At 43.9% G+C, this 25,969-nt stretch overlaps 1 protein-coding gene across 5 annotated transcripts in view; it reads left to right on the plus strand.

The window, feature by feature from the left end:
• Window positions 1-25,969, plus strand: part of LOC135555392 (RNA binding protein fox-1 homolog 3-like) — a 478,747-nt gene that overhangs the window by 407,787 nt on the left and 44,991 nt on the right. The gene's annotated exons all lie outside the window — the stretch shown is intronic.

Consider the following 25,969-nt stretch of genomic DNA (forward strand, 5'->3'; position numbering starts at 1 on the left):
AGCCTTAAAACGATAACCCACTTAAGCCAAGTTTTGTTGCACTCAGCACATAGACTGTAATGGCTTGTAATATATGGCAGCATGATTGAAAGCTGCAGTGTCCTTATGAGACAGTGTTTTACCATGCAAACTATTCCTCACGCACATCTCCTCCTTGCCTCCCCTCTGCTTCTAGCAAAGTGGCATTTCCATTTTAAGATTGCCTCCCTGGCCCTTTGTGAATAGAATCGAATTACGCTGAGAAGCACTGATTGATTCCTTCTGAGCACAACAGTTTTCCCCTTTCTCAAAGAACCTATTGAATCCAGTCCAAGAAGTCATTGTGGCCATGATAGTTGTTTCAGAGTGGGAGAATGGCTGGGGATGAGGACATGGAACTGAGAGAGACGTGTTGGAGGGGGAGAGTGGGGAACATGTAGATGGGACGGGGGTTAAGAGTTCACATGGTGCACGGCACAAAGCTACGGTATGGATAGCACTACGTCTCACACAGACTCACCGAGACTACGGAGGGCCCTTTCTAATGGCCGTAGTCAAGACTATATTCCAGCTCATTACATGTCACACTAGTTTGTCACGAGGACTGTGCACCAGGATCCATCGATGCATTCTCCATACACTGTTAGGTGGTGGGTGAGTGGGGTGGAGGGTGTGTGGTATCCTATCCTGGAGGTGTTTTATAAATGAGACACTACCACGCAACCCCTCCCAACCTCCAACCACCATCCCAATCCCCAAGCTCCCTATTCTAACCATGGTGAGATTCTGATTATCCTTTAAGGGCACTGTAAACTAGTCTTCATAGTTAAGGCTGTGTGCCTACACGGCACAGCAGAAAGGGGAAGGCTCTCTCCCCTGCCACTGATGAAAGGCAGAGAGGGTGAAAGGTTCACATCTGCACCAGTGCTTTAATCAACTTTACTGCATACATGCAATAATGTAGAGCAGAGGATGAGAGACGTACTGTATCCCACCGCTGCCACCAACGCACCACACTCCTCCCCCACCCCATACCCCGTCTCTCTCACTGTAAGAGGGGGGAAATACCTCATGTAACCCACTCTGGGGCAATAGTAAACAACGGCCAAGTATACAGCAGGGACCTCAGTGGAGAAGTTCTGGAACAGAGACAGACTCTGTGTTTTGACTAGTTACTCATGGTGATGTACGGAACGGAAGGGCCTCCCTGGGTAGTCAACAAAGGGGTTGAGTTGGATTTGATTTCACTAGCTGGTGCAAGTGATGTTCAGCCAATGAAATATGGATCGCATCCATGTGCCCTGTCACACCAGCCCTGGTGCCACATCAATGGGCCACTCCAGTTCTCATTTGGAGAAGTGCCAGTCTGATGTGCTGGAGCATACAAAGTTTCTCTTTCTTTATTCATTTGTCACTGTCACGCTGTAAAATCCTTCAGGATCATTGGGGCTTTCATTTTAAACTAGATATGAGACAGGAATCGGAGACGCCTTTTTGTTGCATTAAAGAGTTGAAGCGCAGATCAGTGCAAATGTCACCAACAGTCACGGTCACGCTCTTCCTCCTGCTTAATACATGAATACAGGGCTGAATTTCCATCCACACTAAAGGTAACGTCCACTCTATGCCACCCAGCATATTTGAGTGATTTAGCTGAAGGCAAAAGAATGATTATGTGACAGCTCTCTGTGATGGTATTTATTGAGAATTTTGAGCTGAGAATTTTCCACAGTGTGTGTGTGTGTTTGTGTGTGTGTGTCTTAAAGAGGGTTGTTGTGTGTGCACCGGAGAATATGTGTGTTTGTGTGAAGAGTGTTTTATTACAGGTATCTATTTATTGTATTTTAGAGGGTGTCTGGTTGCCCTACACTACACGACCAAGCCGCTGCTGAAATATTTACCCAGCGGGGAAATTGTTACTTTGTCCAATGTCCCTGGATCAGTCATCTGACCCTCTGTGACCCTCCATTACTTCCTGTCAGCCTGATGTGATCAGGCCCTGGTGGCTCCTTTTGTCCTTTTCTTCTTCTTCTGTAGTATTTCATGCTTTCTGGCCTGATCAGCAGTATTCTCCCTGTCCTTCTCCACCCCCCCATATATATATATATATATATATACCTACCTTGGTGAATGAGGAGTTTCTTTCATTAGAGCACGTAGAAATAGATGTTGTATTGGTGAATGAGGAGTTTCTTTCATTAGAGCACGTAGAAATAGATGTTGTCCATTTGGCTCTTTTCTTAGTAGACTTGAGAATGAAGGATGAAGTTAGTTAGTATATTGTGGATGTATTTCAGTGTACATTTTGAGGGCAGCTCTGAGTAGAACATTGTGCATTTATGGAAAGTATCATTTGTAAGTGATTCACATGGATATATACATGTTCAATACGTAAAGTCTGATTAAGAGCATAAATGTATGTGTAACACTAGGACCTGGACTGGAATCACAAGTAAGCCTCAATCCTAAGACCTTTTGATAAATAGAGAACATCTCAAGTTCTCTCCATAACACAAACCATAACACGAACCATAACACGAACCATAACACAAACCATAACACAAACCATAACACAAACCATAACACAAACCATTACACAAACCATAACACATTACACAAACCATAACACAAACCATAACACAAACTATAACACAAACCATAACACAAACCATAACACAAACCATTACACAAACCATAACACAAACCATAACACAAACCATTACACAAACCATAACACAAACCATAACACTTACCATAACACAAACCATAACACAAACTATAACACAAACCATAACACAAACTATAACACAAACCATAACACAAACTATAACACAAACCATAACACAAACTATAACACAAACCATAACACAAACCATAACACTTACCATAACACAAACCATAACACAAACCATAACACAAACCATAACACAAACTATAACACAAACCATAACACAAACTATAACTCAAACCATAACACAAACTATAACACAAACCATAACACAAACCATAACACTTACCATAACACAAACCATAACACAAACCATAACACTTACCATAACACAAACCATAACACAAACTATAACACAAACTATAACACAAACCCCAAACTTCCTCTGAGGACACAGATCCTTGCTAAGGATTACGGTGTACTTAATTGACTCAATTAACCAGTCCAGTCAAAGTTTGTAAAGAAAAGTGTGGGCTGCCTGGATTTCTGTGGCATTAAGTCGTCATTGAGGGGGCAAACGGGCCCAGTGTATTTACTGCCAGAACTGTGTTTATCCGACCTGATGCCTCTAATGCGGGTATCAATCTCCACAATACATTCTCCCTCCAATATGGGTCGTGTCATCTCTGGTTAGTAGAGTCTCCTGATGAAATTGTCTAAAACTCCATCGATCAATCAAGCTAGTGCTGTATTGATTTTCTTTCATATTTTCTCATCTTCTCTTTTCTTCCTGCCCCTCTCCATTTGAAGGCCTCTGATGTTCCCTCAATGTAAGATGAATGTCGCGCAGAGGGCAAAAGAACATCTGGGTTAGACCTGTTGACATCTATGAGACTGTCTCTCTACCCTTCATCTCTCTCTCTCTCTCTCTCTCTCTCTCTCTCTCTCTTTCTCACTCTCAAAGACAAGCAAATATCACCTCAGTAGACACAGTACCTGTATTATCCTAACACCCTCCACATCCAATCCCCTATTATAACACAACACCAACTATGGAAACTGTAGCTATGACCAGTAACTATCTGTGTAAATGTATTCCCTCTGACTTATTGAAATAAGTGCTGTGAAATGGTGATAAAAAGACTACCAGACAGACAGGCAGAAACAGACCAGCGTGGCCCCAGGTTCCCACTCCATTGCCTGGTCTCAGCCAGGGGACGGCAGGGCCATCCACATCCCCGGGCCCCCGGACCCATTTGTATGGGCCGCACGACTTTCCCCATAATGAAATATTCACAGGTCACTGGTTCCCTGAGAAATGATGGCGGTCAGTCAATTGCTTTTCAGCGAGTAATTTTCTCCCCCTTCAGACTGCCCTGCTTGTCATGTTGACAGTCATTAGCGCAGGAGGAAGGCTGGATCGAAGCGCAAGTGTGACACTTGTCAGACAGGAGCAGTGTTTATCTCCTCTACTGCTTTATTTCCCTTCAATCTTTTCTTCTTTTTCTTTCTATCTCTTCTCCTCTTCTCGCCTCTTTTTATCTGTTTTGTTAACGCTTGTGTCAAATTGTTGTTTTTTCCAGTCTGTCCTAGATTCTACCCCATCTATTACCATGTTGTGCTCTGTTCTTATTTTACACCATTTTGTTATGTATTTCTCTTACACCTGAAAGTCAGCAATAATCTGTTATTTGAGACGTTGAATTAAGCCTTAAATCTTCAGTACAGACCAGGCAGAATGTAATCCCTTTTAAGGTAATCAATCACTTTGAAAGAAACACATCACAAGCCAATCAAAAGAGACACTTCAGATTTGGTGATTAGACCCTCAAAAAATCCACAGGAAAGTTTAGCCAAGGCTCTTTTTTCTTTATGACTCAGTCTGACCTTTGTAGATATTACCATCTGACGTGATGAATGGTCCAGGGAGGAGACAGAGACTTTTCTTATTAACCAGCTGTGGTGGTGGTGGAGGGAGATCGGCTAGCACTCCTTCCCTAATCCCCTTCTTCTTAAAGGGGGAGAGGAGAGGGGGCTAAAAGGACATCAGGAATGACATAGTGTTAGAAATAATATGTGGCCCTCCACGGCAGAGGCACTACAATGAGCTCGGCTGACCCAGAGGGAAACTCCAATTAGCAGGGAGTAATGGATAGCCCCTGTGGCTGGTGTCTGCAGGCGAGTAGAGCGCTGACCCTCGGCCTCGCCCCGCCGCAGCTACACTCTGGCGACATACACAAACACCCTCATATACACAAACACCCCCCCTCCCACACACACACACACACACACACACACACACACACACACACACACACACACACACACACACACACACACACACACACACACTCACGTACACATCAAGTGCCTTCAGAAAGTATTCATACCCCTTGATGTATTCCACATTTTGTTGTGTTACAGCCTGAATTCAAAATGGATTCAATATGTTTCTTCTTACCCATCTACACACATACCCCTTAATAATGACAAAGTGTTTTTAGACATTTTTGCAAAAAAATTGAAAATGAAATACACACCCCTTGGTCAGTACTTTGTCGAAGCACCTTTGACAGTCATTCTGTGAGTCTGTGAGTCTTTCTGGGTAAGTCTCTAAGAGATTGTGCAACATTTTCCCATGATTCTTTTTTCAAAATTCTTCAAGCTCTGTCAAATTGGTTGTTGATCATTGCTAGACAACCACTTTCAGGTCTTGCCTTACATTTTCAAGTAGATGTCAGTCAAAACTGTAACTCAGCCACGCAGGAACATTCACGGTCTTCTTTGAGTGCAACTCTAGTGTAGATTTGACCCTGTGTTTTAGGTTATTGTCCTGCTGAAAGGTGAATTCATCTCCCAGTGTCTGGTGGAAGCAGACTGAACCAGGTTTTCCTCCAGGATTTTGCCTGTGCTTAGCTCCATTCCATTTCTTTTGTATCCTGAAAAACTCCACGGTCCTTAACTATTACAAGCATATCCATAACATGATGCAGCCACCACTATTTTAGAAGATATGGAGAGTGGTACTCAGTAATATGTTGTACTGGATTTGCCTCAAACATAACACTTTGTATTCAGGACAAAAAGTGAATTGCTTTGCCACATTTTTTGCAGTATCTCTTTAGTGTTTTGTTGCAAATAGGATGCATGTTTTTGATTATTCTGTACAGGCTTCCTTCTTTTCACTCTGTCAGTTAGGTTCGTATTGTAGAGTAACTACAATGTTGTTGATCCATCCTCAGTTTTCTCCTATCACAGCCATTCAACACTGAAACTGTTTTAAAGTTACCATGGTGAAATCCCTGAGCGATGTTCTTCCTCTCTGGACAGAGAAAGGATGCCTGTATATTTGTAGTGACTGGGTGTATTGATAAACAGTCAACATTTTAATGAATAGCTTCACCCTGCTCAAAGGGTTATTCAGTGTCTGCTTTTTATTTTACCCATCTAATGGACCAATCAGTGCCCTTCTTTGTGAGGCATTGGAAAAACCTCCCTGGTTTTAGTCTGTGTTTGAAATTCACTACTTGACTGAGGGACCTTAAAGATACTGTAATTGTATGTGTGGGGTACAGATATGAGGTAGTCATCCAACAATCATGTTAACACGAGTATTGCACACAGTGAGTCCATGCAACTTATTATGTGACTTGTTAAGCACATTTTTACTCCTGAACTTATTTAGTCTTGCCATAACAAAGGGGTTGAGTACTTACTGACTAAAGAAATGTCAGCTTTTCATTTTTAATTCATTTGTAACAATTTCGAAAAGCATAATTCCACTTTGACATTATGGGGTGTTGTGTGTTGGCCAGTGACAAAACATCTAAATGTAATCCATTTTAAATTCAGGCTGTAACACAACAACATGTGAATAAAGGGGTGTGAATACTTTCTGAAGGCTCTGTACTCACACATACACATAGACACAGTGTGCGTTAGTGTGTGTACTGGTCCACTAAGCTGTTTGCGTGGAACAGGGAGGCTATTAGGCAGTGTTTCCTCCAGGGAAGGCGAGTGAGCCTCATCCATGTGCCTCCTCAGGTCTGTGCCAATCAGCCCTGTGCCAATCAGCCCTGGGCCATGGCATGCTGATAAGAGCAGACGCCGCTCTGGATCCCCAATGGAAGAGAGGGGACTGTGCTGTGACGTCCTCGCCCACTCTGTCTGATAAGCCTCTTCTCACAGTCGGGAGAAAGCAGCGGGATCTGTGCGAGGATGGCTCCAAGAGAACCAGACTAGTATCTTTACATTAAAGGGAGAAAGCAGCGGGATCTGTGCGAGGATGGCTCCAAGAGAACCAGACTAGTATCTTTACATTAAAGGGAGAAAGCAGCGGGATCTGTGCGAGGATGGCTCCAAGAGAACCAGACTAGTATCTTTACATTAAAGGGAGAAAGCAGCGGGATCTGTGCGAGGATGGCTCCAAGAGAACCAGACTAGTATCTTTACATTAAAGGGAGAAAGCAGCGGGATCTGTGCGAGGATGGCTCCAAGAGAACCAGACTAGTATCTTTACATTAAAGGGAGAAAGCAGCGGGATCTGTGCGAGGATGGCTCCAAGAGAACCAGACTAGCATCTTTACATTAAAGGGAGAAAGCAGCGGGATCTGTGCGAGGATGGCTCCAAGAGAACCAGACTAGTATCTTTACATTAAAGGGAGAAAGCAGCGGGATCTGTTAAAGGGAGAAAGCGATCTGGATGGCTCCAAGAGAACCAGACTAGTATCTTTACATTAAAAAGGGAGAAAGCAGCGGGATCTGTGCGAGGATGGCTCCAAGAGAACCAGACTAGTATCTTTACATTAAAGGGAGAAAGCAGCGGGATCTGTGCGAGGATGGCTCCAAGAGAACCAGACTAGTATCTTTACATTAAAGGGAGAAAGCAGCGGGATCTGTGCGAGGATGGCTCCAAGAGAACCAGACTAGTATCTTTACATTAAAGGGAGAAAGCAGCGGGATCTGTGCGAGGATGGGGAAAGCAGCTCCAAAGAACCAGACTAGTATCTTTACATTAAAGGGAGAAAGCAGCGGGATCTGTGCGAGGATGGCTCCAAGAGAACCAGACTAGTATCTTTACATTAAAGGGAGAAAGCAGCGGGATCTGTGCGAGGATGGCTCCAAGAGAACCAGACTAGTATCTTTACATTAAAGGGAGAAAGCAGCGGGATCTGTGCGAGGATGGCTCCAAGAGAACCAGACTAGTATCTTTACATTAAAGGGAGAAAGCAGCGGGATCTGTGCGAGGATGGCTCCAAGAGAACCAGACTAGTATCTTTACATTAAAGGGAGAAAGCAGCGGGATCTGTGCGAGGATGGCTCCAAGAGAACCAGACTAGTATCTTTACATTAAAGGGAGAAAGCAGCGGGATCTGTGCGAGGATGGCTCCAAGAGAACCAGACTAGTATCTTTACATTAAAGGGAGAAAGCAGCGGGATCTGTGCGAGGATGGCTCCAAGAGAACCAGACTAGCATCTTTACATTAAAGGGAGAAAGCAGCGGGATCTGTGCGAGGATGGCTCCAAGAGAACCAGACTAGTATCTTTACATTAAAGGGAGAAAGCAGCGGGATCTGTGCGAGGATGGCTCCAAGAGAACCAGATGGCGAGAACCAGACTAGTATCTTTACATTAAAGGGAGAAAGCAGCGGGATCTGTGCGAGGATGGCTCCAAGAGAACCAGACTAGTATCTTTACATTAAAGGGAGAAAGCAGCCAGGGATCTGTGCGAGGATGGCTCCAAGAGAACCAGACTAGTATCTTTACATTAAAGGGAAAGCAGAAAGCCAGATCTGTGCGAGGATGGCTCCAAGAGAACCAGACTAGCATCTTTACATTAAAGGGAGAAAGCAGCGGGATCTGTGCGAGGATGGCTCCAAGAGAACCAGACTAGTATCTTTACATTAAAGGGAGAAAGCAGCGGGATCTGTGCGAGGATGGCTCCAAGAGAACCAGACTAGCATCTTTACATTAAAGGGAGAAAGCAGCGGGATCTGTGCGAGGATGGCTCCAAGAGAACCAGACTAGTATCTTTACATTAAAGGGAGAAAGCAGCGGGATCTGTGCGAGGATGGCTCCAAGAGAACCAGACTAGCATCTTTACATTAAAGGGAGAAAGCAGCGGGATCTGTGCGAGGATGGCTCCAAGAGAACCAGACTAGTATCTTTACATTAAAGGGAGAAAGCAGCGGGATCTGTGCGAGGATGGCTCCAAGAGAACCAGACTAGTATCTTTACATTAAAGGGAGAAAGCAGCGGGATCTGTGCGAGGATGGCTCCAAGAGAACCAGACTAGCGGGAGAAAGAATCTGTGCGAGGATGGCTCCAGGATCTGTGCGAGGATGGCTCCAAGAGAACCAGACTAGCATCTTTACATTAAAGGGAGAAAGCAGCGGGATCTGTGCGAGGATGGCTCCAAGAGAACCAGACTAGCATCTTTACATTAAAGGGAGAAAGCAGCGGGATCTGTGCGATCTTTACATTAAAGGATGGCTCCAAGAGAACCAGACTAGTATCTTTACATTAAAGGGAGAAAGCAGCGGGATCTGTGCGAGGATGGCTCCAAGAGAACCAGACTAGTATCTTTACATTAAAGGGAGAAAGCAGCGGGATCTGTGCGAGGATGGCTCCAAGAGAACCAGACTAGTATCTTTACATTAAAGGGAGAAAGCAGCGGGATCTGTGCGAGGATGGCTCCAAGAGAACCAGACTAGTATCTTTACATTAAAGGGAGAAAGCAGCGGGATCTGTGCGAGGATGGCTCCAAGAGAACCAGACTAGTATCTTTACATTAAAGGGAGAAAGCAGCGGGATCTGTGCGAGGATGGCTCCAAGAGAACCAGACTAGTATCTTTACATTAAAGGGAGAAAGCAGCGGGATCTGTGCGAGGATGGCTCCAAGAGAACCAGACTAGTATCTTTACATTAAAGGGAGAAAGCAGCGGGATCTGTGCGAGGATGGCTCCAAGAGAACCAGACTAGCATCTTTACATTAAAGGGAGAAAGCAGTGGGATCTGTGCGAGGATGGCTCCAAGAGAACCAGACTAGCATCTTTACATTAAAGGGAGAAAGCAGTGGGATCTGTGCGAGGATGGCTCCAAGAGAACCAGACTAGCATCTTTACATTAAAGGGAGAACATCAGGAGAAATCTTATCAAAAATGTGGAGCAATTAAATGTAGCTTGTGATAGATGTTATTCGTGTTGGTGTTGAATCGTCACACCTTGCTGTAATGGAATGGTTTCGAGGAGAAGGTGTTAGTACTAAATGGCATATGGTTAACCATGCCAGTGTCAATATGTCTGCAACATCAAATCAAAATCAAATCAAATTGTATTTGCCACATGCTTCGTAAACGACAGGGATAAAATAACAATGAAATACTTACTTACGGGTCCGTTAACAACAATGCAGAGTTAAAGATAAGATACAACGGAATAAAAAAATAGAAATAGTGAGGCGAGGAATGAATACGCAGTGAATAACAAATGACAATAATGAGTCAAATCAGTATAGCGGTATGCTGGGAGCACCATTACCAGGATGATGGACAGGGGTACGAGGTAATTGAGGTAGCTATGTAAATATACAGTGCCTTCAGAAGCATTCATACCTCTTGACTTATTTATTTTTTCTCACCCATCTACAGATATTCAATAATGACAACATGAAAACATGTTTTTATACATTTTTGCACATTTATTGAAAATACAGAAATACCTCATTTACATAAGTATTCACACGCCTGAGTCAATACATGTTAGAATCACCTTTTGCAATGATTACAGCTGTGAGTCTTTCTGGTTAAGTCTCTAAGAGCTTTGCACACCTGGATTGTACAATATTTGCCCTTTTTTTCAAGGAATTGGAAAGCCTCCCTGGTCTTTGTGGTTGAATCTCTGTTTGAAATTAATTGCTCGACTGAGGGACCTTACAGATAATTGTATGTGTGGGGTACAGAGATGAAATATTTAGGCTTGCCATCACAAAGTTTTTTTAAATGTCTAAAAACATAATTCATCTTTGAGATTATGAAGTATTGTGTGTAGATCAGTGACACAAAATCTATATTTGAACCATTTTAAATTCCTGCTATAACACAGGGTTTCCCTTGGTCCTCTGAACCCCAAGGGGTGCATGTTTGTTTGTTTGCCCTAGCACTACACAGCTGATTCAAGTAAACAACTAATCATCAAGCTTTGATCATTTGAATCAGCTGTGTAGTGTTAGGGCAAAAACCAAAACCCCTTGGGGTCCCGAGGACCGAGTTTGGGGAAACGCTGCTCTAACACAACAAAATGTGGAAAAATTCAAGGAGTGTGAACACTTTCTGAAGGCACTGTATGTAGGGGTAAAGAGACTGGGCAACAGGATAGATAATAGACAGAAGCCGTGTATGTGGTGAGTGTGAAAGTATGAGTGTGTGGGGCATCAGTATGCATGTGTGTGCATTTTGTGTGTGTGTGTGTGTGTGTGTGTGTGTGTGTGTGTGTGTGTGTGTGTGTGTGTGTGTGTGTGTGTGTGTGTGTGTGTGTGTGTGTGTGTGTGTGTGTGTGTGTGTGTGTGTGTGTGTGTGTGTGTGTGTGTGTGTGTGTGCAATGATGTAAAGTATTTAAGTAAAAATACTTTAAAGTACTACTTAAGTAGTTTTTTGGATACCTGTACTTTACTTTCCTCTTTCTATTTCTGCCAACTTTGACCTTTACTCCACTACCATTCATTTTCCCAGACACTCAAAAGTGCTTGTTCCGTTTGGACAGGAAATGGTCCAATTCACACACTTATCAGGAGAACATCTCTGGTCATCCCTACTGTATCTGATCTGGCGGACCCACTAAACACAAATGTAAAATATGTGTTGCAGTGTGCTCCTGGCTCGCCGTCAATAAAAAAAATTAAGAAAACGCTGCTGTCTGGTTTTCTTAATATAAGGAATATGAAATCATTTATACTTTTACTTTTGGTACTTAAGTATATTTTAGCAATTCCATTTACTTTTGATACTCAAGTATATTTAAAACCAAACACTTTTCGACTTTTTCTCATGTAGTATTTTACTGGGTGACTTTCACTTGTATTTGAGTCATTTTCTATCTTTACTTTCACTCAAGTATTGAGTACTTTTTCCACCACTGTATATATGTGTGTTGTGGTGTCAGTGTAAGAATGTGTGAGTGTGAGGGTAGAGTCCAGTGTGTGTGTACAAGATAGTTAGTGTGAGGGTAGAGTCCAGTGTGTGTGTACAAGAGAGTTAGTGTGAGGGTAGAGTCCAGTGTGTGTGTACAAGAGAGTTAGTGTGAGGGTAGAGTCCAGTGTGTGTGTACAAGAGAGTTAGTGTGAGGGTAGAGTCCAGTGTGTGTGTACAAGAGAGTTAGTGTGAGGGTAGAGTCCAGTGTGTGTGTACAAGAGAGTTAGTGTGAGGGTAGAGTCCAGTGTGTGTGTACAAGAGAGTTAGTGTGAGGGTAGAGTCCAGTGTGTGTGTACAAGAGAGTTAGTGTGAGGGTAGAGTCCAGTATGTGTACAAGAGAGTTAGTGTGAGGGTAGAGTCCAGTGTGTGTGTACAAGAGAGTTAGTGTGAGGGTAGAGTCCAGTGTGTGTGTACAAGAGAGTTAGTGTGAGGGTAGAGTCCAGTATGTGTACAAGAGAGTTAGTGTGAGGGTAGAGTCCAGTGTGTGTGTACAAGAGAGTTAGTGTGAGGGTAGAATCCAGTGTGTGTGTACAAGAGAGTTAGTGCAAAAAAAGGCTAAATGCAGGTAGTCCTGGTAGCCATTTGATTAGCTATTTAGTGGTCTTGTTTAGCAGTCCAATGGCTTGGGGGTAGAAGCTGTTCAGGGTCCTATTGGTTCCAGACTTGGGGCATTGGTACCACTTATCATACAGTAGCAGAGAGAACAGTTTATGGCTTGTGTGGCTGGAGTCTTTGACAATTCTTTGGGACGTCCTCTGACACCGCCTGGTGAGAGGTTCTAGATGGCAGGGAGCTCGGTCCCAGTGATGTTCCTGTGAGCCACGATCAGCTCCTTTGTCTTGCTGACGTTGAGAGAGATGTTGTTTTCCTGGAACCACACTGCCAGGTCTCTGATCTCCTCCCTATGTTTTTTATGTTATATTTATTGAACCTTTATTTAACTAGGCGTGTAAATTCTTATTTACAATGACGGACTACACTGGCCAAATCCGGACGACGCTGGGCCAATTGTGCGCCACTCTATGGGACTCTCAATCATGGCCGGTTGTGATACAGCCTGGAATCAAACCAGGGTGTCTGTAGTGACGCCTCAAGCACTGAGATGCGGTGCCTTAGACCGCTGCGCCACTCGGGAGCCCAAATGACTGCCTCATCACTTACTGGAATGAGAATGTCCCACAATTCACCTCTTATGGAGAGGCTCTCTCTTCCTCCTGTGGCCGCATTACCCATGATGCCCCACAGCGGATGAGGGAGGGATATGCTGGAGGCGTTGCTGCTCTGCTCTGCTAACCACTCTGCCAGAACACTGCACTAATTGATGAATAGAGATTGCATTCTCTCTCCTGCTCTCCATCAAACGTTTTTTAAGGCACCGGTGGGCACTTCTTTATAAAGTTAAGTTTTAAGTTTTAAACGTAGCAAAACAAAAAAATCACCCTTAATCAGTGAGTAATGTTGTTTGAAAGAGAGTTTTCATCTGTCTGGGTGTAATTTGGAAAAATATACACTTATCGTATCAAGAATCTAAGCCATTTGACTATTTTTACCATAATGGGCTTTTTATCAGATTTGTGCCCTGGTTCTGTTCCTGAGAAACTTGGGGCCAGCTGTGTATCACCATTACAGCTTGTGTCAACATGTATACGTTGCATTACATCAATCTTGCACTCAGCAGGAGCGGACAGAGCTATTATGTTAAAAGCCCATTTGCCTGACATATTCTTACTGAAGATGGCCTCTCGCAGGGGAGGGGTCTGATCCGGTGAATATTGATAGGTTCATTGATTGATTAATGGTCTCGGGTGATTTATTGATTGATTTTGCTTCCAAATGAGCTGCGAGAGAGAGGTGAGCCCAAAGGAAAACAAACCACATTCTCCTTCAAGCTCTGGCTTTACATAATGACACAACACTGATTTATTTTGGGTACAGCTGCTGTTTTCATTAGGATGAGGTGTGGAGTTGTTTTTGGAGTCCATTTTCAACTGAAATATACAAGAAGTGTTATCGACTGAAATCACGGGAAACAAAATACATGATTAAAGGACGTTTTCCCCTCACCTGACTGAACAAAATACATCACCTATCTACTGGTTTTAGGAAGACTTGCGGGGCGTTGTTGGGTAGTTAGAAGTGCATGGACTGTGGATGGGGGAGTGGGATGTGTAGATTAATGCAGTGGAAAGCCATCCTTCAAAGTGCTTAGAATAATTAGAGTCAGGCCTCCAACAGAATGGCCATGTCACTGGAGGAAATGGTCTTTTTATTTACTGTGGCGGCTCTTCTCTCGACCTCTTCCTCTCTCTCTCACTTTCACTCCCTCTCTCTCTCTTTCTCCCTGGAATCCATATAGCATATAGAGTTATAATTCAGGGACGGAGAGATTCAGAGTGTCTTTAAAGGTGCTGTCACTGCGCTGGATGCATTTCTCAGATTTGTATCTCTGTACCATTGTGTGTGTGTGTGTGGTGTGGGCGCGTGCATTTGTATTCACAATGGGCATTTGTATTCAGGAGCTGATCTGAGTTTGTGTAGGTGTGCATGTACTGTATGTTAATGTTAATGTACTTTATTATCATGTGTGTGAGGGCTAATGTGTGGGTGTGTGTACACGCACAGTGTGGGTGTGAATGTGTGTGTGCAATGCAATTGTGTGTGTGAACGCATACTTGTCTGTGTGCGTGTGTGTGTGAAGGCATTTCCCATCTTAGAGGTGGTGAAAGGGGGAGAAAAGCCATTGATAAATTGATCACAGTGAAATTGTGGAGTATTGAGACATGTTCTAAATCCCACCCCCTTCGGTCGGCCTCCCTCCCACACACACAATGCACCGCGCTACGGTTCTGCTCTGCTCTGCTCCAGCATCAATTACTGTGGATTGCGTGGTTGACAGAGTGTAAACCAGGTGCCAGCCCTCAATCCAATTAAAGAGATTTAATTGGTAAAAATAAATGGAGTGTGTCCGGGAAGTGCTGGGTTACCCACACTAAGTAGATTTTTTCCTTCTTTTTGAAAAGTAAGGTATTGTTTATGAAAGACTGAATTGAATCTAATAAAAGCTAGGGGCAATTGGGCTATTGCTTTTCTCCACACTGCCTCGACTTCCTCCACAGGTCACTAATGCAAACAATCCAATCTCCCCTCTCTGAAAGGTGTACTGGGCTCTCTAAACAGGATTATTATCTAAAATGGCCCATCAGGTGATTCGGCCATACACTGCCAGGTTTCAGATGGTGATTGTAATTCCCCTTTGCCAGCCTTTTAGGGATGGATCACTTTAGGAGTGTTTGTAACTTTAAAACAACACCTTTAAAACAACACCCGACAGATGAGGAAGGCCAACAGGCCCCTTGTCTGTTTTAAATAGCATTATTACTCTGACTACTTCTGTAACCATTACGAATGGGGGTGTTTTTTCTCTGTATAACATGAGAGTCCGCTGTGGTTACCAGTGTAGTAGTGGGTGTAGTTGTAGCTTGACACTGTGAGTGTGAAGGAGACTGAAGCACCAGCAGCAGCCACAGCTCCATGCAGGAGTTAGCCCAGATAAAGAGAGGTGTTTAAAGCGGTCAGGTAGCACCACGCCGTGCAGGGGTCTCTGCTCCTTCTCCGTGTCTCTCTCCCCCAATCTGTCCCAGGGGAGGGGGGGGGTGAGAGGAGGAGGAGCAGAGAGGCAGAGCCTCATTCTAGTCTTGGTCTTCTCTTCACGGGACAGGGACAGGGATGAATAATTCAGGATTGTTAGCTGTCTGCTGCTAACCCATCTACAATGAAACAGTCTTACTGCACATCAATGATTGAGCAGACACCCGGTTCCCTCCCCCTTTAGAGGAATCATATGGAGCTGACTCTTCTTCACCAGCTCCCTCCACTACTTCCCTATAATTGGAAAGAGAAAAAGCTGGAATGCTGTATCAGGGATCTGGCAGAGCGGTATAGGCATTTAAACAGCCATTCAGCAATGTCAACCTGCAGACGTGTGTCTGGGGAGTGCACCCACTAGTTAGCCCCGAAGAGGGGAGAGAATTTGGGACAAAAGACGTGACAGAGTTTTCAGCAGACACATTTCCTGAGTTGGAAAAAGTGTCTCTATCTGCGGCCTATTAAAGAGTGAAATACATATGTATCTGCAGTGGAAGATCTCTCCGATGTGAGCGTCTCCGATGTGAGCGTCTATAATAGGACCATCCTCGGTTTCCCTGATTTGAGCCCCTCTTAAAATCCCTTCCAGCCTCCTCTGCGTCTCCATCTCCGTTCTCTCCTTCCCTCGCTCCTCCCCGCTGTATCACACACTACTTCTGCACCACGCTCACCTCTTCCCCTTTTCAACATCAGACGAGCAAATCAGCAGACAAGCGATGGTACAAGTTTTCCCAAGCTTTCAAGAATTACCACCATTTCATCACATATAATCACAGTTAATAACCCTTCTCATTAAGGAGACGAGGATCACGGGTCATTAATATTGTTAATATCTTCTCTCCTTTTCTCCCATCGCCGAGTGCCAGAGGGGCTGGAAACAAAAGGAGGACTAAAAAAGAGCTTAGGACGACAGTGATTAACCGATTGGGGTAGATGGACTGTGATGAATCAAAGTTATCTCTCAAATCTTAATAACTGGAATTAGCTGCTGATTAGATGAGCTTGGGCTACAGCAGGGAGTAGTAGGCATGTTCACTTCAAAGAATATGGCCCATGTAAATCTGTCCCTCCCCTTCCCGTGCCCTCCTCCGCAGAGCAAAGTGAAACCCACCGAGCCAAAGGAAAACCAAAGAGAAGGATTACAAAGGGAGGAAGAATAGAGCTGAGAAAAGGAAGACAAGAGTTAGACAGTGTAAATGGTGCCTTTTACCTGTTTGTCCCTGGTATTAGGATCATTTTATTTCTGCGTTTGCTCTCCCCCCTCTCTCTCTATCTCTCTCTACAGTAGGAGGGGTCAGTGTAAATGGTGCCTTTTACCTGTTTGTCCCTGGTATTAGGATCTTTTTATTTCTGCGTTTGCTCTCCCCCCTCTCTCTCTATCTCTCTCTACAGTAGGAGGGGTCAGTGTAAATGGTGCCTTTTACCTGTTTGTCCCTGGTATTAGGATCTTTTTTTCTGCGTTTGCTCTCCCCCTCTCTCTCTCTATTTCTCTACAGCGTTTGCTCTCCCCCTCTCTCTCTACTCTCTACCTGTTTGTCCCTGGTATTAGGATCATTTTATTTCTGGAGTCAGTGTAAATGGTGCCTTTTACCTGTTTGTCCCTGGTATTAGGATCATTTTATTTCTGCGTTTGCTCTCCCCCTCTCTCTCTATAGGAGGGGTCTCTCCTACAGTAAGAGGGGTCAGTGTAAATGGTGCCTTTTACCTGTTTGTCCCTGGTATTAGGATCTTTTTATTTCTGCGTTTGCTCTCCCCCCTCTCTCTCTATCTCTCTCTACAGTAGGAGGGGTCAGTGTAAATGGTGCCTTTTACCTGTTTGTCCCTGGTATTAGGATCATTTTATTTCTGCGTTTGCTCTCCCCCCTCTCTCTCTATCTCTCTCTACAGTAGGAGGGGTCAGTGTAAATGGTGCCTTTTACCTGTTTGTCCCTGGTATTAGTTTGTCCCTGGTATTAGGATCTTTTTATTTCTGCGTTTGCTCTCCCCCCTCTCTCTCTATCTCTCTCTACAGTAGGAGGGGTCAGTGTAAATGGTGCCTTTTACCTGTTTGTCCCTGGTATTAGGATCATTTTATTTCTACAGTAGGAGGGGTCAGTGTTGGTGCCTTTTACCTGTTTGTCCCTGGTATTAGGATCATTTTATTTCTGCGTTTGCTCTCCCCCCTCTCTCTCTATCTCTCTCTACAGTAGGAGGGGTCAGTGTAAATGGTGCCTTTTACCTGTTTGTCCCTGGTATTAGGATCTTTTTATTTCTGCGTTTGCTCTCCCCCCTCTCTCTCTATCTCTCTCTACAGTAGGAGGGGTCAGTGTAAATGGTGCCTTTTACCTGTTTGTCCCTGGTATTAGGATCTTTTTATTTTATTTCTAGGAGGGGTCAGTTTGCTTTTACTCCCCCTCTCTCTCCCCCTATCTCTCTCTACAGTAGGAGGGGTCAGTGTAAATGGTGCCTTTTACCTGTTTGTCCCTGGTATTAGGATCTTTTTATTTCTGCGTTTGCTCTCCCCCCTCTCTCTCTATCTCTCTCTACAGTAGGAGGGGTCAGTGTAAATGGTGCCTTTTACCTGTTTGTCCCTGGTATTAGGATCATTTTATTTCTGCGTTTGCTCTCCCCCCTCTCTCTCTATCTCTCTCTACAGTAAGAGGGGTCAGTGTAAATGGTGCCTTTTACCTGTTTGTCCCTGGTATTAGGATCTTTTTATTTCTGCGTTTGCTCTCCCCCCTCTCTCTCTATCTCTCTCTACAGTAGGAGGGGTCAGTGTCTCAGTGACAGGGTCATGATGAGAGCGACACTCTGTCTCATTTGCATATGTTTGCCATTGTCACAGCGGTCAACGAATGTCATGTTAAGATTCCTGCATGTTTAAGCACTGACATTTGTCCCTCATGAGGCAGTCTGGCCTCTTATCATAACCCTCAAAGAGAGACCACATCACAATGGCACACAGCTGGTTCCTAACCAAATGTTGCTGTCACTTCAACAGTGTTGAATTACAGTAGAAAAATACTCATTTGCCAGCTAAATTAGATTTGGTGTAGATCAGTGGATCGGCACGGTACGAGAATTGATTCACACGTGTATGACCAGAATCAAAAGAATGTCCCTGATCAACTGTTCAATCATCAATTTTCATTTCAGATAGGTCTTTATCTCCGTGACCAATAGCAATTTCTAGAAATTGAAGAGTCTTATCAATTTAGAACATGTGTAATAAAAATATACCAATATCAATCTGTTCATGTCATTTGATACATGAGAAGGACAATTGAGAGGGGGAAAAGGCTATCGTGTATCGGCTGAGATTTACTGTAGTACATTTGATCCGGTCAAAAGTAACACCTGTGGGCTTAGTTGATTTTAAAAACGACACACAGCCCACATGTCTATTTGAATTCCGACAACAAGTCTGGAATAATTAGTCCCTGATGTAAATGTCTGTTACGCAACAAAAATGCAACAACATTGAAAGGGGCAATTATCTGCTTTTATGGTGTGGGGAAAACATGGCGGGTCTGATCATCTGTAAATGATAGTTGTTTTTAAAGATCCTGTTGGTTTATTAGGAGCTTTTTAATGCGCCGTTCTCCAGCCCCAGACAGATCAGACCCATGCATGGCTGCTACAGCAGGCGGAGACGGACAGGTTCATTACATGTCACAGGAGTTCAAAGTGATCCTCTGTCTGCTCTGTTTATTAAGTGGCGCTCCAGTCGTCTCTGAGGTATAGTAACACTTGCTAGTCGTAGCACAGCAGACGCTAAGAGCAGTCCCATCTCGATCAGCACAGGCTGAGGCTCGGTGTGTGGTGTTGTGCAGTGCGGCAGCAATGTAATAAAGAAATCAACAAGGGATAGAGGGAAATGAACTCTCCCTTTAATACCCTGTCCAAGGATGAAGCCGCGTTCACATGCTAGTTGGAACTAGGAAACTCTGAAATTCCGACTTGCTTACTGGTTGCAAGTTCTACACCTGCTGCGTTCAATTTCTGAGTTTCCTAGTTCTGTCTAGTGCGTGAACACGCCATGAATCACAAATAAATGCACCAAAATAATTATGAAAAATCATGTTAGAAGGAATGAAACATATGGGGCGGCAGGGTAGCCTAGTGGTTAGAGCGTTGGACTACTAACCGGAAGGTTGCAAGTTCAAACCCCCGAGCTGACAAGTTACAAATCTGTCGTTCTTCCCCTGAACAGGCAGTTAACCCACTGTTCCTAGGCCGTCATTGAAAATAATAATTTGTTCTGAACTGACTTGCCTAGTTAAATAAAGGTCAAATAAAAAATAAAAAATTGACATGTGTAAATGATTAATGCTCCTGAAGAAAAAATAATCTCAATTCTCTCTGGGGGGCCGAGTGTAGATGCAGTATTTAACTTCATGGATAGATTCTTCCACAAATGAGGTGGAAAAATGTGAGATGAGAGTTGGCAAGAGAGGAAATGTGAAGGAATATAATAAGGCTGTGCCTATTTGGAATCCCACACCGCTGAAGAGTGGTATGGAAGAACACTGGGAGTAGCTAGGGGGATGCAACAGCCTTTCTCAGGGGCTTCAAATCTGCATTCAATTGGGCCGCTGCATTTCAACCTCTCCATGCTCTCTCCCCTCTGTCTCTCCCAAAGTTTCACTGTAATTGGAAGACAATGAGGGGAAAAGCCAGCCGGTGCGCCCAGAAATCTGCTTTATCATGAGAAACCCAACTGGAGGATTTGTTTTGTTGTTGTTGTTTACCTCTGCCTCCGAGTTGGGCTTTTCAGACTCACCTTGAATGGTTGGCAGGTGGTTGTAATTAACAGGCTCTCCCTGGCTGGCTGCAGCCTCTGGTGAGATGCTAGCGCTGCTAACACTGCTAACGCTAACGCAGTGTTGGAGCACGATCATATGGCTTGCCTAATTAAAATGGACCTAGCTAGACTCAAGCTGTATTTATGTGTGCTGTATTTGTTAAGACAAAAATAATGTCAGTTGCTGAATGTTCAAAATCATCCCCAGCCTGCCTCACTGGCCTGCCTGCTTTTTCTGCATGTCTGTTTGTTGGGGTTCAATTAGCTGGGCGTCAGTAGCGGGGGTGAAAACAACAAGGTTGCTTTTATGCGCCTGGCTGAAAGTCCTCGCTGTGTTTCGTGTGTGTTGCATGCTCTACGTTGGCTACTGTTGAGCTACGTGACACTCTCCGGTTGTCCCCACTCTGTTTTCTGCTGCAATGGCCCAATGGGATTTGTCACAAGTTTGCCTTCCTCTCAGTGAGGGAGTCATTAAAGTGAGATGAGTGCTTCTCTTCTCTATGTCTTGGAGCTGTGCTGTCGCTATAAAACACTCCACACTCTTGCCCTTCCTCTCCTTTGGACTCACTGCACTGGATATGTTCTGTAAACTTGAGCCATTTTAAAGGGTTCCTGTCAACATGCCAGTTCAGTAACTAATGTAGACTACAGTACACACATATATGCTGAATTACCCAGAAATGAACACGATATTCAGCTGGTGTTCTTGTAGCTCAACATCTCATTATCTAATATTGTAACAAGGCTGATGTCGGATCTGGTGACAGATGAACCTGTGTGGTAGAGACCTTTCAAGGTCTTCCAGTCCCTAACAAATTAGTCTTTATTAGTACTATTAGTACTTTATTAGAAGTATTAGTATTAGTCTTTATTAGTACTCCATTTGGGGATGGGTGGTAGGGTTTGCGGGGAATAATAAAGGTATATTCTAAAAAAAAAAGTGTGTATATGTATGTGTATGTATGTATGTATGTATGTATGTATGTATGTATGTATGTATGTATGTATGTATGTATGTATGTATGTATGTATGTATGTATGTATGTATGTATGTATGTGTATGCATGTGTGCATATATGTGTATATGTATGAATGTTTATGTATGTACAGTATATGTATGTATATGTATATGTATGTATGTATGTATGTATAGTTGAAGTCGGAAGTTTACGTACACCTCAGCCAAATACATTTAAACTCAGTTTTTCACAATTCATGACATTTAATTTCAATAAAAATTTCCTGTCTTAGATTAGTTTCGATCACCACTTTATTTTAAGAATGTAAAATGTCAGAATAATAGTAGAGAGAATTATTTATTTCAGCTTTTATTTATTTCATCACATTCCCAGTGGGTCAGAAGCTTACATACACTCAATTAGTATTTGGTAGCATTGCCTTTAAATTTTTTAACTTGGGTCAAACGTTTTGGGTAGCCTTCCACAAGCTTCCCACAATCAGTTGGGTGAATTTTGGCCCATTCCTCCTGACAGAGCTGGTGTAACCGAATCAGGTTTGTAGACCTCCTTGCTCGCACACACTTTTCAGTTCTGTCCACAAATTATATATAGGATTGAGGTCAGGGCTTTGTGATGGCCACTCCAATACCTTGACTTTGTTGTCCTTAAGCCATTTTGGAAGTACTTTGGAAGTATGGTTGGGGTCATTGTCCATTTGGAAGACCCATTTGCGACCAAGCTTTAACTTCCTGACTGATGTCTAGAGATGTTGCTTCAATATAGCCACCTAATTTTCCTGCCTCATGATGCCATCTATTTTGTGAAGTGCACTAGTCTCTCCTGCAGCAAAGCACCCCCACAACATGATGCTGCCACCCCTGTGCTTCAAGGTTGGGATGGTATTCTTCGGCTTGCAAGCCTCCCCTTTTCTCCTCCAATGATGGTCATTATGGCCAAACAGTTCTATTTTTGTTTCATCAGACCAGAGAACATTTCTCCAAAATGGCTTTTTTTATGGCAGTTTTGGAACCGTGGCTTCTTCCTTGCTGAGCGGCCTTTCAGGTTATGTTGATATAGGGCTCGTTTTACTGTGGGTATAGATACTTTTGAACCTGTTTCCTCCAGAATCTTCACAATATCCTTTGCTGTTGTTCTGGGATTGATTTGCACTTTTCGCACCAAAGTACGTTAATCTCTTGGAGACAGAATGCGTCTCCTTCCTGAGCAGTATGACGGCTCCGTGGTCCCATGGTATTTATACTTGCGTACGATTGTTTGTATAGATGAACGTGGTACCTTCAGGCGTTTGGAAATTGCTCCCAATGATGAACCAGACTTGTGGAGATCTACAATTTTTTTCTGAGGTCTTGGCTGATTTCTTTTGATTTTCCCATGATGTCAAGCAAACAGGCACTGAGTTTGAAGTTTAGCCTTGAAATATAAGTACACCTTCAATTGACAATAATTATGTCAATTAGCCTATCAGAAGCTTCTAAAGCCTTGACATCATTTTCTGGACTTTTCCAAGCTGTTTAAAGGCACAGTCAACTTCATGTATGTAAACTTATGACCCACTGGAATTGTGATACAGTGAATTATACGTGAAATAATCTGTCTGTAAACAATTGTTGGAAAAATGTATTGGAAAAATGTAAAAGTAGATGTCCTAACCGACTTGCCAATAGTTTGTTAACAAGAAATTTGTGGAGTGATTGAAAATGAGTTTTAATGACTCCAACCTAAGTGTATTTAGACTTCTGACTTCAACTCTATGTATGTATCTATTTAGCGCGCACCGCTAACTAAGATAGCCGTTTCACATCCGTTACGTATGTATGTATGTATGTATGTATGTATGTATGTATGTATGTATGTATGTATGTATGTATGTATGTATGTATGTATGTATGTATGTATGTATGTATGTATGTATGTGTATATGTATGAATGTGTATGTATGTATATGTATTTGTGTATGTGTATGTATTTATGTGTATAGATATATATATTTACCCCAAAAATATATAAGGGACTGGAAATGATGCGGACAATTACATTGATGGAAGCAACAATCTATCTGCAAAATTAAAGCTGATCCACCCCCTAAAAAACAAGACAAAACACATGAGTCTGAGTGGCTGACTCGGTGTGTCTAAGTGAAAGCCATAACGCTGCCCACTCCATCACACGTCCATAGCTGATATCATCAATGGCTCCCATTTGAGTGATTTCCCCCTGGATTCAATGCAACCCAATTAGTCACCTACTGTCTTTAGCCTTAGCTTTACCCTCTGACCTCCCATGCACGTACAGGAACTGACACCACTCTGCTGATATGAGTTCTCCCCAGCTACTGTATGTGCTCAGCCCTTCTCTGCCTGGCCTACCTCAGAGAGCAAGTCCCCAGCAGCGTTGCTGAAGAGGATGAGAGATTGTTGGCCACAGGCCAAGAACTCTACCCACGGTATCCATGGAGATGAAATGGAGCTTCCGTCATCAAAAGAGCTAACTCCAGTTAGCAGTAACAGTAGCATCACTCTCCACCTGTCCATTGCCCTGTGTTTCTCTCTAGACGAGCAGGTCTGGAAGTCCAAGTCATTTGGACCTCCCCAACCTCCTCGTCCCCCTGCACCTAGACAGGGCTGCCTAATGCTGACTGTAAAAACAAAAACAATGCTACCAAAAGTGATTTTGTTAAGTAAGGGTTTCAATCCAATTTTACACTGGGAGAGTGCTTAACATTAAAGAGAGTGTTTTTTATTGTGCTCTTCTGTAGTAGGGGTTGAGGGGTAAAGGAGAGAGAGACAGAGAGAGAGAGAGAGAGAGAGGTGGGAGTAAAGAGATAGCGTGAGCGAGAGAGAGATGGGAGATCGATACAGACTGGGCGTTCTGTCTGGATTCCTGTATTCCCCCTGGTCCTGTCGATGGAGGAGGGGTTTAGCTAACTCCCACCGTCTGGCCTTGTGCGGGGGCGCTGAATTACCACGGTGGGACCTGCTCGTCCATCGTTAACACGCCTGCAGGTGGACGAACACCGCCTGCCGCCCGGGGCCTCCTAACACCACACAAACCACTAGGAGCAGTTTCTCTCCGGCCATAACTTAACGTCTCCCCGTCAGAGCCGTGAGAGATGGGAGAGATGGGAACTGCAACCTGCGCCTGGGAGCTTTACGGTTGATATGGTGTGGGGGTTTTCATCAGGCACTGTGGATTATCACCAGCTAAAAGGATGTGCGGTCACAGCGGGACCAACGCTGCTGATTTGCATGGGCCCTTTTTTCTCTTCTAGTTCATTTCCAGTTGAATAACTTGTTTGTCACATACATCAGAGAGAAGGGGAAGATCATACAAGAGCCAGTGTTACTTTGTGTTTCACTAATGAGCCCCGTTCTCTACTCATACCCATAGACCCCCACTCCTTGCTTTTGGTTTGCTGCCCTTTGAAACAGTGCTGTGGTGCTGTATAGTGCAGTACAACACTTTGTTGCTGCATCTCTCTCTCTCTCTCTCTCTCTCTCTCTCTCTCTCTCTCTCTCTCTCTCTCTCTCTCTTTCGCTCTCCCTCCCAGCTCCAGGCTGTTACCAAGCGTTGTGTGTCACATGGCTTTGTTTCAGTCCCATGTCCTTGTTTTATGCTCCAAGAACAATAGGCGTGACACAAGTACTCTGGTGCTCTGTGCCTCACCATGTCTAACAGAATCCTCTAATGTAGCCTTGATCTCCCATATGGTGTGAAAACTGTTTCTCATACATGCCTTGTTGTCATCTGGACTGATGTTATACCACTTGAACCGGTTCATGGGGAAACTATGTGAAAGGTCTCAGCTGCTGCTGTGCCATGAGAAGCTTCCGTTTTTAGGTAGCTAACCAGCCCCCTTCCTTGAAGTGGGTGCTTAAAAGTTTAAAATTGCCGACATCAAGAGTCGACTTGAATAAGGATGCCCTGCAATGCAAGTGGGTTATATAACACCATGACTAGAGGGAGATGAAAAGTAGAGCACAGGGGGAGAGATTAAAAAAGTTTCAGCACGAAGAGGGAGGGAAGAAAGAGACGGGGGGAGCGAGAGGGGAGGTAAGAGGAGAGAGATGGAGGTAGGCAGGGTAGGTGAGGTCACGGAGGTGTTGAGGGCCCAGGCCCTGAGACTGTGGCCTCTCTTGAAGCTGGTCGATCCTCCTCATCTCTCAAGGCTGAAGGGCCTTTTCATTTAGATAATGGAGGCATTTCCTTAACTGGCCAAGTGGTTTGGACTGTGGTTTGTTTGGCAACACGTCAGTGTGTCATTGTTTCCAAAACATTTACAGCGCTGGGCGCTATGCTGCACGGCTCCCCTCCCTCATTAAAGCACAGGCCTCCTCTCCTCCTCCAGCCCAACTAGCTACGGCTGTCTGTGGAAGCCTGCAACATAGAGCCCAAACAGCAATGCACACAAGTGAGAAAAAAGGAATAAAAAGCATTTATCTCTCCTCTCTCCGTCCCTAGCCAGTTAAGGCTTGGAAGAGACAGAAACTTCTCTATCTGTTTACTGTTATTGTTTTTCCCCTTACCCATAAGCCTCTTTGTCTTCTCTTATCGGAGGAGTTATGCGTTCAGCTCTTGTGATCTGTATCTTCAAATTTGATTGGGGATATTTGGTGGGAATGTGTTATTGGATTCTGCCGGTATTGTCTCACCGTTTTTAAAACACAGTTGTTGGGTTTTTAATGTAGAGGTGTGGTATCTGTTCCAGCAGGGCTCAGTGTGGTAGAAC

The sequence above is a fragment of the Oncorhynchus masou genome, chromosome 15, assembly GCF_036934945.1.
Source record: "Oncorhynchus masou masou isolate Uvic2021 chromosome 15, UVic_Omas_1.1, whole genome shotgun sequence".
In the NCBI taxonomy this organism is placed as follows: Eukaryota; Metazoa; Chordata; class Actinopteri; order Salmoniformes; family Salmonidae; genus Oncorhynchus; species Oncorhynchus masou.